The following is a 17,549-nucleotide window of genomic DNA, read 5'->3' on the forward strand; positions in this document are numbered from 1 at the left end:
CCCCCGAGGCTCCTCTCAGACAACTTGGCGGTGATGTCCGAAAGCCAGGCAAGTGCCTTGTTGGCAGTGGCGGGGCCTCACGAGGTAGAATGGCCTGGGCTTCAGCCTCCTTCCAGTTCCAGCCCAAGAGGCGGAGGCTCCAGAGCATCTCTCTGCCCCTCTGCCTGAGCCCAGGGAGGCCAGGTGGCCCAGGCGGCTGGAGGGGGTCTGCTGCCTGAGAATGGGAATTCTCTTCACCAAGATATGGATACTGTTCAATCAGCAGGAGCACAAGGTATAATTGTCGGGCTGGATAATGCAGGGAAAACTACCATCCTTTACCAGTTTTCTATGAGTGAAGTTGTACATACAGCCCCTACAATAGGAAGTAATGCAGAAGAGATAGTGATTAATAATGCACATTTCCTAATGTGGGATATTGGTGGCCAAGAATTTCTCCATTCCTCCTGGAACACTTACTACACTAACATAGAATTTGTAGTAGTTGTTTTGGATAGTACAGAGAAAAGATTTCTGTAACTAGAGGAGAACTCTAAAATGTTAGCACATGAGGACTTAAGAAAGCTGATTGCTGATTTTTGCTAATAAACAAGATGTTGAAGAATGCATGACTGTAGCAGAAATCTCTCAGTTTTCGTAGGTGACTTCCATCAAAGATCACAAGTGGCACATCCAGGCCTGCTGTGCTCTTACAGGAGAGGGATTCTGTCAAGGACTTGAATGGATGACGTCACAATTTAAGATTAGATGATTTCTACTGACCTATTCTTACAGACTTTGCATAAACAGTGTGCTGGACTTTACCTGAAAGCTGCAGAATTTAGTGGTTTAGATCTATTTATAATAAACTGATTTAAACTTCTTCTGTAAGAAGAAAACTTCAGACCATTTTTTTGAAAACAAAGATGAAGTCTCATCTTCCAATTACTTTCTCATTTTTCCTTCCAAAGTAAGTTATGAAAGCTGTTATTGACGTTTTTCTCATAATGAAGGACATTGTGTAGCCTGTGGTAAGTTCAAAGGAAGAGGAATGCATTTTGAACTTCTAAGAGCTTTAGTATCAGTATAACCCTCCCTTGTTGAATGTTGTTATTTTCTTATTCCATTAGGTCAAACTGCAAATCACAGATACTAGATTTCCAGTATTTTAAGACGTAACATATTTTGTGTATGTATTGTGTATATACCTCAAGTCAAATTAATGGCTTTGGTTTATGTGCTAAGGAAAAGCAAGTAACACAAAAATTAATAATATCCTTGGTTATAACCCTAATGAGATGAGCATTGGCATTGGTGGTAAGTGCCATTATGTATGCTTCCTCTTTGTTCTCTGTATTGTACTAACCAGTACCCAAATCATGGAGCTGCTCTTAAAAAAAAAAAAAAGGAAAAGGAAAAGTCAAAAGCTTGAGAACTGTGTACCTCTTTTTTTTTTTTTGCCCAATCCCACATATGAAAACATATAATCCAATTAAGTGGAATATGTTATCAAATTCTTGGTTTAGGATTACTAATGGACAGAACTGTACAATGAACAGTTACCAGATTATTATTTTTGTTGGTAATTATGGCATTTAAATTGCTAATCAAATTATTCATGAATCAGTAAAATTGTGATATTTCCTGATTTCAAGCCATATTTCAAAGTTTTAGTAATCAAAACAACATTGTACTGGCATGATGACAAATACATCAGTGTAATAAAATAGAGATTCCAGAAATAAACACTTCCATACATAGACATTATCTTTGCTAAGGGTGTCAACACCATCTGATGGAACAAAAAACAATCTGTTTAAGTGATGGTGTTGGGAAACTGGATATCCACTTGTAAAGAATGAAATGAACCCTTATCTGATACTATATATAGAAATTATCTCAAAATGGATGAAGTCCCAGAATCTGAAACGGAAAACTATAAAGCTCCTAGAAGAAAATATAGGGTAAAATCTAACATTTGACTTGATATTGATTGCTTCACCAAAAGCACAGGGAATAACATCAAAAATAGAGGGACAGAGGGACGGACATCAACCTTAAAAAATCTGCACATCAAAGGATATAATGAAAGAGTGAAAAACCAATCTGAGGAGTGAGTATCTGACAGGAATTCGTATTCAGAACGTAGATGCTCCTTGGCTTATAATGATGTTACTTCTAGACAATCTCATTTCGGTTTACAATTATCTCTTTGTAAGTTGAAAATATCATAGGTCCAGAAAGCACTTAATATACCTAATTTGTTGAACATCATAAATTAGTCTAGTATACCGCATGTGTTCTCACAATGCCTACATTGGTAGCCTGTAGTTGGGCAAAATCATCTAACACATCCTTTTTTTTTTTTTTAACTAAAGTGTTGAGTATTTCATAAATGCACACAGATGGAGGTTTTGTAGACATTACGGAATCAAAAGCCACTTGAGGCCAGCGTTGTGGTGTTAAGCTGTTGCCTGTGATTCTACCATCTCATGTGTTTATGTCCCGACTGCTGCCCTTCTCATCCAGCTCTCTGATAATGTACTTGGGAAAGCAGCAGAAGATGGCCCACGTGCCTGAGCTCCTGTCCCTCATGTGGGAGACCAGGAAGGTGTTCCTGGCTCCTGGCTTCTGCCTACCTCAGTCTTGGCCATTGTGGTCATTTGGGGAGTGAACCAATAGATGGAAAACCTCTCTTTCTCTGTCTCTGTATCTCGACCTCTCTCTCTGTAACTCTGCCTTTCAAATAAAAAAAAAACACCTAGCAACACAGTATAGAGTATCAGTTGTTTATTTTCATAATCTCATGACTGATTAGGTGCTGCAGCTCACTGCCATTGCCTTGTGTCCTCAGAGAGTAACACACCAGCTATTGCTAGCCCTGGGAAAGATTAACATTCAAAAGTTGAAGTAATTTCTACTGAGTGCATATCACTTTGTGCCATTGTAAACTTAAAAAAACATAAATCAAATCACCCTGAGTTAGTGACCATGTATATATAAAGAACTCCAGCAACTCAATAACAAAAGGCCTAATTAAAACATAGGCAAAGGACTTGCATATAATCATTTCTCCAAAGATTACAAATGGTAGAAAACCTTATGAAAAGATACTCAATATCAGTAGTCATCATAGAAACAGAAATAAAAACCACAATCAAATATAAGTTCATACCTGTGATGGTAGTGTCTGTTAAAAGAGAAAAATACCAGAAGATAATAAGTATTGATTATGACGTGGAGAAACTGGAAACTTTTTGTACTGGTTGTAGGTTCATAAAATGTAAAATGAATACCACTTCTGAGTATTTATCCAAAAGAATTGAGAGCAGATATTGAAGTAATATTTACACACAAAAATTTGTAGCCTCAATATTCACAACATCAAAAAGTGGAAGCAATGTGTATTTTGGTTAAAAGATGGGAAAACAAAATGTGGTATTATATAGGTAATGAAATATGATTTCAGCTTTAAAAAGGAAGAAAAATTCATCTAATGATACACCCTGGATCAACTTTGAGTACCTTATGATAAGGTATTATTTGTCAGAAAGTGACAAATAATGTGTAATTCCATTTATATAAGCAATATAAAGTAATCAGATTCATGGAAACAGAAATTATAATCATGACTAGGAGCTGGGGGAAAGAAGGAGAGGGGAGATTTTTAACGGACATTGAGTTTCAGATTTATAAGATGAAAATGTTCTGAAGATCTGTTTCACAACAATGAGTATGGTTAGCAATATGTAACTGTACACAAAAGCTGATTGAAATGAAAAAGTTATGGAATTTTTACTACAATAAATAAATTGATCATATATATTTTAACTCTCTTCATCACTGTTACTTTATAATAAATGTTGAAATCAGATACTGTGAATCATGAAGCTTTATTATTCTATTCCATTGCTCTAATTGTTGTTTTAACTTTACTTTTGCTTTTATGTAATTGCATATATATTTACATGCAGAGGCAAGAAACAATGCAAAGAGATCCTGTGTATCATGCAACATATTTCCCCAATGGTAGTACCTTACAAAGCTACTGTATACCATCACAACCAGTGTGACATTAATACAGTGAAGATACAGAACACTTCTTGTAAGACAAGGCTCCCCTATGTTGCCCTCTTCTCAGCATGCCCACTTCCCTTTGAATTAATTGCAGCTACTCATCTGTTCTCTATTTTTATAAATACTTCATTGGGAGACCGTGATATTAATGGATTTATACAGTATGTGACTTTGGGTATTTGGCTTTTTTGTTGTTCAGCTTAATTCTCTAGGGACTTTTCCTGGTTGTGATGGGACCAACTTGCTCCTTTTAAATGCAGAGAACTACTCCACATGAGTAGTTCAATTTGTTTTTAATAACTCACTCATCAAGGGACAGCAAGGTTGTTCCCAGCTTTTTTACACTTATGACTAAAACTGTGATAAACATTCTTGTACAGGTGTTCTTGTAACCACAAATGTTCATTGCTCCAGGATAAATGTGGGGTGGTGATGGTGGTAGAATTTTTTTGAGTCTTATGGCCATGTTATGTTTAGTTCTTTGAGAAATTGCTAAACGCTTTTCCAGAGTAACTATATAATTTTACATTCTCAATAGGAACATATGAGTGAACATGTTGTCTATCCTTACCAGCAGGTCCTTCTCATCAATATTTTTCATGTTAGCCATTTTGACGGATATGCAACGATATTGATTGACTAAAGACATCAGACATATTTCCATGTGTTATTTGCCATCAATATATCACTTTCAAATAAATGTCTTCTTGTTGGGGCACAGCAGGTTAATGCCCTGGCCTGAAGCGCTGGCATCCCATATGGGCGCCCATTTGAGATCTGGCTGCTCCATTTCTGATCCAGCTCTCTGCTGTGGCCTGGGATAGCAGCAGAAGATGGCCCAAGTCCTTGGGCCCCTGCACACACGTGGGAGACCCGGAAGAAGCTCCTCTCGCCTGGCTTCAGATCGGCGCAGCTCTGGCTGTTGTGGCCAATTGGGGAGTGAACCATCGGATGGAAGACCTCTCCCTCTCTCTCTGCCTCTCCTCTCTCTGTGTAACTCTGACATTCAAATAAATAAATAAATCTAAAAAAAAGTCTTCTTGTATCTTTTATCCATTTTCTAACAGAATTGTTATATAGTATTGAGTTTTGAGAGTTCTTTATTTATTCTAGACACTGATTCTGTATCAGATATATGGTTAAAAATATTTTCCTCCACTGTATACTTTGCTTTTTCATTCTTTTAGCAAATTTTTCATAAAACATGTTTAAAAATTTTTATGAAGTCCAGTTTATTAATTTTCCTCCATGCATTGTTTGAAAATTTTTCTTTACTTTGATCAAGATCTTGAAGATTTTTATTCATTTATTTACTTTTAAAGATTTTTTAAAAGATCTAATTATTTATTTGAAATAGAAAGAAAGGGGGAGAGAGAGAGAAATCTTTCATCTGTTGGTTCACTCCCCAAATGGCCACAATGGCTGGAGCTGAGCTGATCTGAAGGCAAGAGCCAGGAGCTTCTTCCAGGTCTCCCACACTGTTGTAGGAGCCTGAGCACTTGGGCCATCTTCAGTTGCTTTCCCAGGCCATCACTAGGGAGCTAGATTGGAGGTGGAGCAGCCAGGCCTTGAACTGGTGCCCATATGGATGCTGGCACCACAAGCAGATGCTTAACCTATTGTGCCACAATGCCTGCCCCCACCCAGTGGTTCATTCTTCAGATGGCCACAATGGCCAGGGCTGGGCCAGGCATAAGCCAAGAGCCAGAGACTTTATTCTCACATGGGTGCAAGGGCCCAAGTATTTGGACCATCTTTCACTGCTTTCCCAGGTGCATTAGCAGGGAGCTGGCTCAGAAGTGAATCTTCATCCATATGGAAAGCCAGCATTGCAGGTGGCAGCTTTTACCCATTATGCCACAGTGCCAGCCACTAAAAATTTATGTATTTATTTATATTTTTATATATTTGAGAGGCAGGGTGACAGAGAGATGGAGTGGCAGAGAGAGAAAGAGATCTTCCATCCACTGATTGATCCCCAAATGGCTGCAACTGCCTGGGCTGGATCAGGCTGAAGCCAAGAGCCAGAACCTCCGTCTGGTCTCCTATATGGGTAACAGGGGCCCAAGTACATGGGTCATCTTCTGCAGTAGCAGGGAGCTGGAATGCTGGTGAAACACTGGGACATGAACCTTCCTCCGTATGGGATGCCAGCATCACAGGAAGCAGATTAACCAGGTGGACCACAATGCCAGCCCCTATCTTGAAGATTTGTTTAATGTATAGTCCTAAGAGTTGCATAGCTTTCTGCTTAAATTTAAGCTTTTGATAACTTTTTTTTGTGTAAGGTGTAAGTCTTAATTCTAAGACTTGGGTGGTAGCTGGGATTGAGATATAGATGTCTACTTGCTGTAGAGTATTTGTTGAAAAGCCTGTCTTTCTTCCACTAGACTGATTTTTTTACCTTTGCGTCTGTCTTGTTGATCTATTTTTAAATTGCTCCATCAGTATCACACAGCCTTGATTAATGTAGCCATATAATAAGTGTGAAATCCTATGGAGAGGTTCCTCTTGCTTTATTTTTCTTTGAAAGATTTTTTGGGCTTCATTTCTTATCTGTAACTACAAAACATCTTGCTGGGTTACCATAAGAATTGCATTAGAAAAGTATGCTAATCGGGAGGGAATGAACGTCTTTATTATGTTGAGTCTTCTAATTCATGGATATAGGATTTTCTTCTATTATTTAGGATTTAGATTTTTTTCAGCAGGGATGCATGATTTTTCTCACTTCCAGGTGAACTTGGGTGGCTCTGTGGAATACAGCTCTAACAGTCCTGATCCCAGAGCTGTAGGATGTGAAACGTAGCTTACTCACCTCCAAAAGGTTGATAGCAAACTGTTCTGGTGATCAAACACTAGCAGGCATGGCACAGAGTAGAAGAATGCAGATGGGGCCTTCTGTAGGCCCCTTGGAGGAGCACAGTCATCTGTGGGACTTACAGAACAGCCACAGTTTCAGAGCTGCAGGATGCCGTGCGGTTCTTGTCCACGTTCTAGAGGGCAAGGCAAGGTTGTTCTGGGGATTTTAGCTGGATAGATATCAATTTATTTTTTTTCAACTGTTGCTTCTGTTTTCAGGAATAAGATTATCCTTGAAAGTGAATTCAAGGCAGCATAGGCAGTGAAATGAGTTGCCCAGTGTTGATCACAGAAGTGAGAAAGTCACTTCTTCCTTTTCAGTGGGTACAGCATAGCTATAATGGCCAGACTCGTAAAAAAGACTCTTAAACTTTTTAAAATTTTGTCTTATTTTTGATTAGTTGCTAACAGGTTCAATGTGATTTGTGCATAGAGTTCTAAGAAGATAATGATATTCTCTCCCTCCTTCCCTCAGCTTCCCTCCCTCCCACCCTTCTTCCTTCCCCTTCCTTTCATTTGGACAGCGGCCAGTCTAAAGCAGTGGGATGCAGAAAGAGCTCTCCAGGTCCCACCAGAGTGACAGAATTACTCCAGTGTTTGTAGCACCAAAGCCACAGTCCCCAGATTTTTCTTGGCAAAATGGGATCCCCTCAGTGGGTAGCTGAGGCAGTAGTGTTTTCTTCTCTCTGTGCTGGCTGAGTCCATGTACTTTGTAGCTTTCTTATCCCTTCTTTTTTTTTTTTTAATTTGACAGATAGTGAGAGAGAGAGACAGAGAGAAAGGTCTTCCCTCCATTGGTTCACCCCCCAAATGGCCACTACAGCTGGCCAGAGCTACACCGATCTGAAGCCAGGTGCCTCCTCCCAGTCTCCCATGCGGGTGCAAGGGCCCAAGCACTTAAGCCATCCTCCACTGCACTCCCGGGCCACAGAAGAGAGCTGGGCCAGAAGAGGAGCAACCAGGACCAGAACCCGGTGCCCGTATGGGATGTCAGCACCGCAGGTGGAGGACCAACCAAGCGAGCCATGGTGCTGGCCCTTCTTATCCCTTCTTTACCAGACTTTTCCCTCAGTCAGTTTCCTGGAAATGCAGCCCTTGCTTTATTGTTCTGGTTCTTTGTGGCAGCAGTGAGCACTGGGCCTCTCTATTCAGCCATCCTATCATTGTTCTTCTAAGTGTAAGAGTGTGCAGAAACAATGTCTCCCTCTATAGTCCTTTATCCTCCATCAGTTATAATTCATTTCAAATAATTTCTCTGTGTATCTTCAGAACTACATCAGATAGTTTTATTATTTTGGTCACAATAATCACATGAAATTTAGAAAAGAGGAGTCTACTATTTACTCATATATATATATATATATATATATTGGACAGGCAGAGTGGACAGTGTGAGAGAGAGAGACAGAGAGAAAGGTCTTCCATTTACCATTGGTTCACCCTCCAATGGCCGCTTTGGCCAGTGTACTGCGCTGATCCGAAGCTAGGAGCTAGGTGCTTCCTCCTGGTCTCCCATGTGGGTGCAGGGCCCAAACACTTGGGCCATCCTCCACTGAACTCCCAGGCCACAGCAGACAGCTGGACTGGAAGAGGGGCAACCGGGACAGAATCAGGCACCCCTACCGGAGCTAGAACCCGGGGTGCTGCTGCCGCAGGCAAAGGATTAGCCTATTGAGCCATGGAGCCGGCCTAATCATATATTTTTGATCATGATTGCCCTTTCCTACTGATGTACAAGGCTCCTTTTGTAGTTTCCCTTCTGATTGAGCAGCTTCCTGTATCCATGCTTTTAGGGTAAACCTTATATAAGCCAATTCTCTTATTTTCGGTCATCTGAAAATGTCTTAATGACCTCTTCATTCTGGAGGAATGCTTTCACTGAGTAGAGGGTTCTGGGATAAGGATTGCCTCATTTCAGCACTTGAAATATAATAAAATACATTGTGTGCCGTCCTTTCAACTTCCATAGTTTCTGAGGAGGAATCTATTTCCCCTCAAGTTATTTTTCCCTGTAGAAAAGATATTGCTTCTTTCTGGGTGCTGTCAAAATATTTTCCCTGTATTTATTTTTCAAGGCTTTAATTTTGATCCATCTTTAAGTGGATGTCCTAGGTTTTTGTTCTTCCTTTGTGGCATGTACTTAGCCTCCTGAGTTTCTGTTTATTTCTCTAACCAAATTTGGTTAAATTTGTGGCCATTATTTCTTTGAGTATTTGTTTTTTTTGCTTTTCCCAAAAGAAAAATTTCCTTATGGAACTCTGATGACATGAATATGCATCTTTTGTTGTAGTTCCACTTGTCTTCCAGTGTCTTCATTTATTTCCAGTTTATTTTCTTTTGTTCATATTGTAATGTCAATTGTTCTGTGTTACAATGCACTGATTTTTTTCTCTGTTCCTTCCTAGGTACTATTGAGCCCATCCACAGTTATTTTTATTTCAGTTATTGGTTTTATAATTATAAAATTTCCATTTATTTCTTTTTTATATTCTCTACATCTTTCATAAGGCTTTCTGTTTATTCATCTGTCTCCAGCATATTCATAATTGCTCATTGAATCAACTTTTATCATCGATACTTTAAAAGCTGTGTCAGATAATTCTAACTTTTGTATCATCCTGGTGTTGACATTTGTCCATAGTCCTTTTTCATTTATTTTGAAATATTCCTGACTTTTAAAAAATTTAATGGCTTTATGGTTTTTAATTTTAAGTGATTTTCCATGGAACCTAGAGAATTTTCATCTTATATGGTGATATCATGGTTCTTATTTAAACCTCCTGTTTTAGCTGGCTTTCTCTGACACTTTTCTGGCAGAGAAATGTGAAGAAGCCCTATTTTTTTACTCAGAGTTGCTGATAGAAATCCAGGTTCCTCCCAAGTTCCACCGACATCCATGATGATGGGTGTGTACATTGCAGCTGGGCTGGAGTGGAAGTTCTGGCTTCTCATGTGGTCTCCAGTGATACTAGGGCAAAGGTAGCCTCTTTACTGATGATCAACGGTGAGAGTCACCTCTTTCCAGTGTATTTTCTAATACCAACCCAATAGGAAGGGGCACTTGTGTGGGTAGGTGGAAGTCCAGGCCCCCTTGCATGGCCACTTACACTGTGGGAGGCAGCTTTGTTACCAGCTACCAAAAAGAGATGAAAGTTCCAGCACCCAAGTTGGTCTTTTCTAGGCCCACCCTCACAGGGCTGTTGATACACCTTGTTATGCCTCACAGAGGTAGATGCTGGCTTCCCACATGGTCATATCTGGAATGAGGGAGACATAAAGTGTGTGTGTGTGTGTGTGTGTGTGTGTGTGGTGTGTTATGTAGCTGTAAGGGAGAGGTTCCTTTCTAAAAGTGTCTATCTTGCTAGGCTGCACCTTTTTCTGGTCCTTCGACTTTTATTATTTTTTTCTCTCCTGTTGGCTGTGACATTTTTAACTTGCTAATTTCTTTGTCCTCAAGTGTGAAATCTGTCAATCAAAAAAATTGCCATGTCCCAAAATCTCTAGTTTATCTTCCTTCAATCTACCTTTCAGAATTTGCTTTAGATGGAATGTTCAGAGTATCTAAGTTGTCCTTTTTTTTTTTTTTTTTTGACAGGCAGAGTGGACAGTGAGAGAGAGAGAGACAGAGAGAAAGGTCTTCCTTTGCCATTGGTTCATCCTCCAATGGCCGCCACGGCTGGCGCGCTGCAGCCGGCGCACCGCACTGATCCAAAGCCAGGAGCCAGGTACTTCTCCTGGTCTCCCACGGGGTGCAGGGCCCAAGGACTTGGGCCATCCTCCACTGCACTCCCTGGCCACAGCAGAGAGCTGGCCTGGAAGAGGGGCAGACAGGACAGAATCCGGCGCCCCGACCAGGACTAGAACCCGGTGTGCCAGTGCCACAAGGCAGAGGATTAGCCTAGTGAGCCGCAGCGCCGGCCTCTATGTTGTACTTAATGAGAGAAATAGGGAAAAGTATTTCTATTCCATCTTCCCAAAAAGGGGAAGGTACTTTCAGCCTTGAGTATAATTCCTTCCAGTCTTGGGGTAGTTGGCCTTTCCTTGTCATTTACATCTCTGCTATTAAGTCACCTCCTCAGGGAAGGCTTTTCTTACTACTCAATCTACACAGCTCTTCTTTTGTCTATTTTACAGCTAGAATTTTTTATTTGCTTTTAAAAACCTGGCACCACATTTGTTTATTCCTTTTCCGCTACTGCTCATTTCTCTTTGTGTCTCCTGTAGCCAACACAATGTTTAACACAAGGTTAGTTGCACTTGAGGCAGAAAAAAATGCAGGCCTAGTGTGTAAAGACATCACTAGAATCTAGGAGCTAAATTTCCTGTTTTATTGTGTATTTTGTGATGGAGAAGTTGCTGTAAATCTTCACTTTCCCTCGGTAGCCATTATCCTCATCAAACAAGTCAAAATCGTTTAACCTTTGGCCTCTTTCATGTAAATATATTTGATAGAATGTTAGCAAGTAGTCAAATGACCAAAAGCTGTGCTTCAAGAAATGTAAAGAGAAGAAACAGAGCCAAGTTAATTTGTGAAATGCCGAGTAACTTAGAATTGGCTGTAGCTCAAAACCACAACCTAAGGAAAGATGGTAATTTCATATAGCTTTCAGCAAAAGAATTTTCTCTTTGTAAATATCATTTACTCTCTTATGCAGTGATGATCTTCACTGGATTTTTATGGCAATCACAATAGCAATAATCTCTCCCACATTCAGACTATGTGTATTGATTTTTTCCCCAGATAATAGGCTTATCCAAAGAGTTCACAAAAAATGGAATTGATATTGGTGCAAAAAATTTTAAAATCTATGCATAGATTTTTCATAATATGCATTTCCATCAGCTTTTGTTTTGAAGACCCCTCTGTGTGTGCATTTGAAAGTTTATCAGCACAAAAATAAATATCTCATTTTTCATGAACTTTTTTAAAAAAAGATTTTACTTGTTTGAAAAGCAGAGTTGAGAGATAGAAGAGAGGGAGAGAGAGAGAAAGAGAGATCTTCCATCTGCTGGTTCACTTTCCTAATGGCCACAATGGCTGAGGCTGGGCCTGGCCAAAGCCAGGAGCCAGGAAGTTCTTGCTGGTCTCCCACATGGGTGTAGGGGCCCAAGCACTTGGTTAATCTTCTGCTGTTTTCCCAAGCACATTAGCAGGGAGCTATATGGGAAGTGGAGCAGCCGGGAGTGAACTGGCATCCATATGGGATGGGATGCTGGCATCATTGGCAACTTAACCCCTTATGCCACAATGCCAGTCCTTCAGTGAATTTTTGAAGTGCACTCATGGCCTCCATATCTTTTGAAATTTTTCCAAACCATTTATTATACGTTGCCTTCTTACTACTCTTCACCAAATAAAATGTCTACTCTGTTCTTTTTCCTTGAAAAATTCATTTCAAAAAGATTTTCATTAACATTTTATAGAGCACTTACTCTGCCTCAATGCTTGTGCCAAGTTGCATACGTACGTCATCTCATTGAAAAACCTCGTGACACTCGATGAGATTGACTTATAATTCTTTTTAATAAACCAAGAAATTGAGCTAAAGAGCCTTAAGTGAAATTCCTGAAGCAACATACAGTGAATGACAGAGCTGGGATCCAAATCCAGATCTCTGTCATTTCAGTACCTGCACCTACAGCCGCAGAGCTGCAGTCTCATTCATCTGTATTTATGTAGTCTTTCATATTCCCCACCTGAGGTCCATTTGAACCATATTCCATGCAACTTTCCTTCTATGTATTTCTATTGAACTGAGATTTAAGTAATTAATTTTCAAAATTCTTTATAGCTTGGGGCTGGCACTGTGGCACAGCAGGTGAACGCCCTGGCCTGAAGCACTAGCATCCCATATGGGCACTCTTCAAGACCCGGCTGCTCCACTTCCAATCCATCTTTATGCTAGGGCCTTGGAAAGCAGTAGAGGATGGCTCAAGTCCTTGGGCCCCTGCACCTGTGTGGGAGACGCAGAGGAAGCTCCTGGCTCCTGACTTCAGATAGGCTCAGCTCCCACTGTTGTGGCCAATTGGGGAGTGAACTATCAGATGGAAGACCTCTCTCTCTCTCTCTCCTTCTCTCTGCTTCTCTCTCTGTGTAACTCTTTCAAATAAATAAATAAATCTTTAAAAAAAAACAAAGAAAATCAAAAGGAAACAAAGTAGTAAAAGCAAAGAGGCAGGCCTGGTTCTCGACTCCTCTCACCCTAATTAATGGAAATGACCCAGAAGTGTAAATATGTTTTCATTTGACAAAGGGCCGTCTGCAGCCAGAGCATGCAGCTCTGCAGGCAGAACCAGGTGATAAAGAGAACCCAAGGTGCTTACTTGGAGCATCTCCTGACGAAGTGCACTGGATCTTAGGGAATTAACTAGAGGGGAACTCAGGCATTCTGAGCAGGGAAAGAGAAGTTCAGAAAGAAAGTCAGGACTTGAGTGATGGAGAGAACACATGGCTCAGATGAGGGGCTGGGAGCAATTTGTCATGTGAAGGTAGCAGCAGTGGAGGTGTGGTTTTTAAAATAGATTTAGAGGCCTTCTATTTTAGTAGGTGTGGCAGGACCTGGAATGAGGCTGCAAAATGCAAGGGGGCTAAATCAGGAGGCTGCAGGGTAGGATGGGGTAACTGATTCCTGACAGAGTAGCAGCAGATGGCAGCAACAAAGGTTTTGTTGTAGATTCTGGGGCTCTCCATTGGCATTGATCAGAGTGACAACCATGTTTATACAAGGCCCTAGATGAAGTTTGGTAGAATTAGGGGTGATTCAGCTGCAGCATGGGTTAGAGAGGGACCCCAGGCAGGGACAGTTGCACAGGCCCCACCCCATTAGCATTAAGGCACACTAAGGCACAGAGGTTGGTGGGGTGAGAGTGATGTACAGCCTACTGTCTGGTTACAGGAGAATTTTCAACAGCAAACTCTATTTTTCTAGCAGTAACTGTGGGCTTTTGAATCGGTTCTTCACCCAGTGCTCCATGGATTCTCTTATTGCAGGCCCAGATAGTGTCCTGATGATTGTCCTCTGGCTAATGTGGATGAGAATAGCCTAGAAAGGAAAGGAAGGCCACGAGGAGAGAATGAGCAGACATCAATAGGATATGTGAATGACAATGAAATGGAAAAGAAAACCAGCCCAGATTCTGGGAAATTATAGCTGGGAGACCTGGAGTCTGCTTCTACATGGCGGGGGGGGGGTGACATTAGAAAAATTAGTTGGCAGCTTGACTCAGCAGAAATAGTAATTCATGATAGAAAAGTTGCTGGCCAGTCTGCAAGTCTTGGCAGGGAGCAAGAACTATGCCTGTGCAGTGTAGGGAGGTAACATGTATCATATCAGAGATCTTGTGGGTCCCTGCCCTCAAAGTTGGAAGGTAAACAGTTTAATGTGGACACCCATAGCGCAGGTTGGAGGAGGAGAAAGCCCCAAGCATTGTGTGCAGTGGGCAGCTTGAGTGCCTCAAACCTGAGACCACACTCTCCTCCTCTAACTGGAGCTCTCTTGTGTACAGCCATGGGCAGGTGAGCTTCCAATCCCATCTGTTATTCTGCAGCCTGGGCTGGAGCATGCCCACTCAGCTTCTTTTTGTGGACTGTTGCTGGTACTTAGCGCAAGTCCTAAACATCTTCGAGAGGTCAGTGTCAAATCCACGTCCTCTTGTCAGCTGACTCCCTTCCCCCATTGCTGTTGCTATGGCCTTGGGCCTGGCTCCTTAAAGCAAGTGGGTATGTGTGGACTATTCTGAGTCCTTTCATTGTCTCCTGGGCAGGTTTTTCCTTCACATACTATGGGCTGGCCAAGTCTTCTCTCAATCTGATATTACCTGTGCTTTCTCTAGCAGAATTAAATGACATTTTTGCCTCATGGTTTAGAGATGTAGGAGAATGTGTTTATGTTTAAGCATCTAGACAGGTTTTGCTTCCCATAGACTTTTCTCTGGCCTATATAAGGAGAAATTGTTAATTATGCAGCCACATAGTAGCAAGAAATCCCCAGTACTCTTACATTTGGAAACCACCAATTATTAAAACAAGTGCCTTTGCAGAGAAGAATGTGTTGTGACAGATGACACTGATGTTCTGCTAATTCTAACTTTTTCTAATAATCTCTGTCACTCAGTACTTCTATCTCACTCCGTAGCTTTGCTATTGTTTCTCCTTTGCTTTTTGACCTTCTACCCATTTATTTAGCATTTTGATCCTGTTTTTCTGTTCCTGTTTCATTTGAACTCTTTTTTATTTTTTCACATATGATTATAGCATAAGCTGAAAGTTCAGATAATGTTAAGCTAGAAAGCCCCTGTTAATATCCTCTTGTACTACCAACAGGAAGTGAGCACATTTGTATGATAAATGAAAACGTGTTATCTTGCCAGAAGAGTGAATTTGAAGGTTAGGCAATGCAAAGACTCAGTGATGTTTTCCCAAGCTCCAGGGCTGCGTTTGGGAATGATATTCCCCCTGGGTTAGAGGCTGGTGTTAAGTAGGTGCAGAACTGGAAGCTGATAAAGGAACTACTAATATTGCTGTTTGTTTTTACAAATGTCAATTAAAGGATTTAATATGATGGTTAAGCTATAAATTACATTTAGTAAATCTTCCATACTGGCATTTTCCTTACTTTAATATTCCTGTTTAATGCCAGACATCATTAATCCCAAAGGCACAGGGTGGTCTCAAACTCAAACTAAATCCCTAGTATTTATAAATCCTGGTTAAAGAAATACTATGTATTAGACCACAGAGTAGAATAAAGTAATATTATGTCTTTTTTTCTCTAGAGCCTGGAATTTAATATGACCCCATTACACTTGAAACATTTAACAGATCTCAGGATAAATCAAATGTTTGGATAAATCTCTACAATTTCTCATTCATTAGCATGACAATTGCAAATAGATTTCACTGTGCTAGGTCTCCAGGCCAGTAACAGTGAATATTTAAGGAAAATGAACATTGCAACACAAATGTGTATACTTAGAGTTACCAAATTATAAAAGTATAGAAAATCAGTTTTGTAGAATTTTATAATTAAAATTCCATGATCTTTCCAATCAAGTGAAGAGAGCTTGTTCAATTATGACATTTAATGTTTCTCTCTTTTTACTTTTCTTGTTTACTCTATTAAAGAGCAAATTCCAAGTTGATTTGTGTGAGTGTATATGTGTGTTTATGCAAACATGCAGAGAGTACTTCAGAAAGTTCATAGATAATGGAATCGAATTTTTTTTGGTGCAAAACATTGAAATTCATGGATAGTTTTTTTCATAATATGCATTTCCCATGAACTTTTTAAGGAAAAATGTATTTATTTATTTGAAAGGCATAGTTTACAGATAGAGAGCTCTTTTATCTGCTGGTTCACTCTCTAAACGATCACAACTGCTGGAGCTGGTCCTGTCTGAAGCTGGTCTGGTCTGAAGCCAGGAGCCAGCTTCCTCCAGGTGTCCAAAAAGGGTCCAGGGGCCCAAGAACTTGGGCCATCTTCTACTGCTTCCCCAGGTCATTAGTAAGGAGCTGAATTGGAAGTGGAGCAGCTGGGACTTGAACTGGTGCACATATGGGAGGCTGGTGTGGCAGGTGGAGGCTTTGCCCACTATGCCACAGCCCCGGCACTCTCCACAAACTATTTAAGGCCCCGCTCCTATAGAATTCTTCTTGGACATCTGTGGAGGACTGATTCTAGGGCACTCTCCTCCCTGGATAGCAAATTCCTTTATAAAATCGTGTAGATGATATTGTATGTACCTACACATATCTTCCTATATATTTTAAATTATCTTTTACTTTTTTTTTTTTTTTGACAGAGTGGACAGTGAGAGAGAGAGAGAGAATGGTCTTCCTTTTGCCATTGGTTCACCCTCGAATGCCCGCCACAGCTGGCACGCTGTGGCCAGCACACCACACTGATCCAAAGGCAGGAGCCAGGTGCTTCTCCTGGTCTCCCATGGGGTGCAGGGCCCAAGCACTTGGGCCATCCCCTACTGCCTTCCTGGGCCACAGCAGAGAGCTGGCCTGGAAGAGGGGCAACCAGGAAAGAATCCGGCGCCCCGACCAGGACTAGAACCTGGTGTGCCGGCACCGCAAGGCGGAGGATTAGCCTATTGAGCCGTGGCACCTGCCAAATTATCTTTTACTTTAAATCATTACTTATAGTACCTAATACAATGTAAATGCTATATAAATAGATTGTAATGTTTAGGGAATTTTTACTTTTTTCCTCAAATATTTTCAGTTGCAGTTGGTTGAATTGAAAGATGCAGAGGGGCTGGCACTGTGGTGTAGTAGGTGAAGCCATTGCCTGCAGTGCTGGCATCTCATGTGGGTGTTGGTTCCAGCCCCAGCTGCTCCATTTCAGATCCATCTCTCAGCTATGGCCTGGGAAATCAGTAGAAGATTCCCAAGGCCTTAGGCCCCTCTACCATGTAGGCCGGAAGAAGCTCCTGGCTTTAGATTGGCACAGCTCCAGCCATTTATTCCAATTAGGGAGTGAACCAGCAGATGTAGGAACTCTCTCTCTCTCCCTCACCCCCCCCTTTATCTCTCTCTCCTCATCTCCTTCTCTCTCTGTGTAACTCTGACGTTCAAATAAAATAAATAAATCTTTTAAAAAAAGATGCAGAACCCCTCCATGTGT

The 17,549-nt window shown here is 40.9% G+C and overlaps 1 pseudogene; it reads left to right on the forward strand.

Annotated features, from left to right (window-relative positions):
- Positions 1 to 220: 220 nt before the first annotated feature.
- Positions 221 to 751, forward strand: LOC100344877 (ADP-ribosylation factor-like protein 5A pseudogene; annotated as a pseudogene).
- Positions 752 to 17,549: the final 16,798 nt, after the last annotated feature.

This window comes from Oryctolagus cuniculus, chromosome 19 (genome assembly GCF_964237555.1).
Source record: "Oryctolagus cuniculus chromosome 19, mOryCun1.1, whole genome shotgun sequence".
NCBI lineage: Eukaryota > Metazoa > Chordata > Mammalia > Lagomorpha > Leporidae > Oryctolagus > Oryctolagus cuniculus.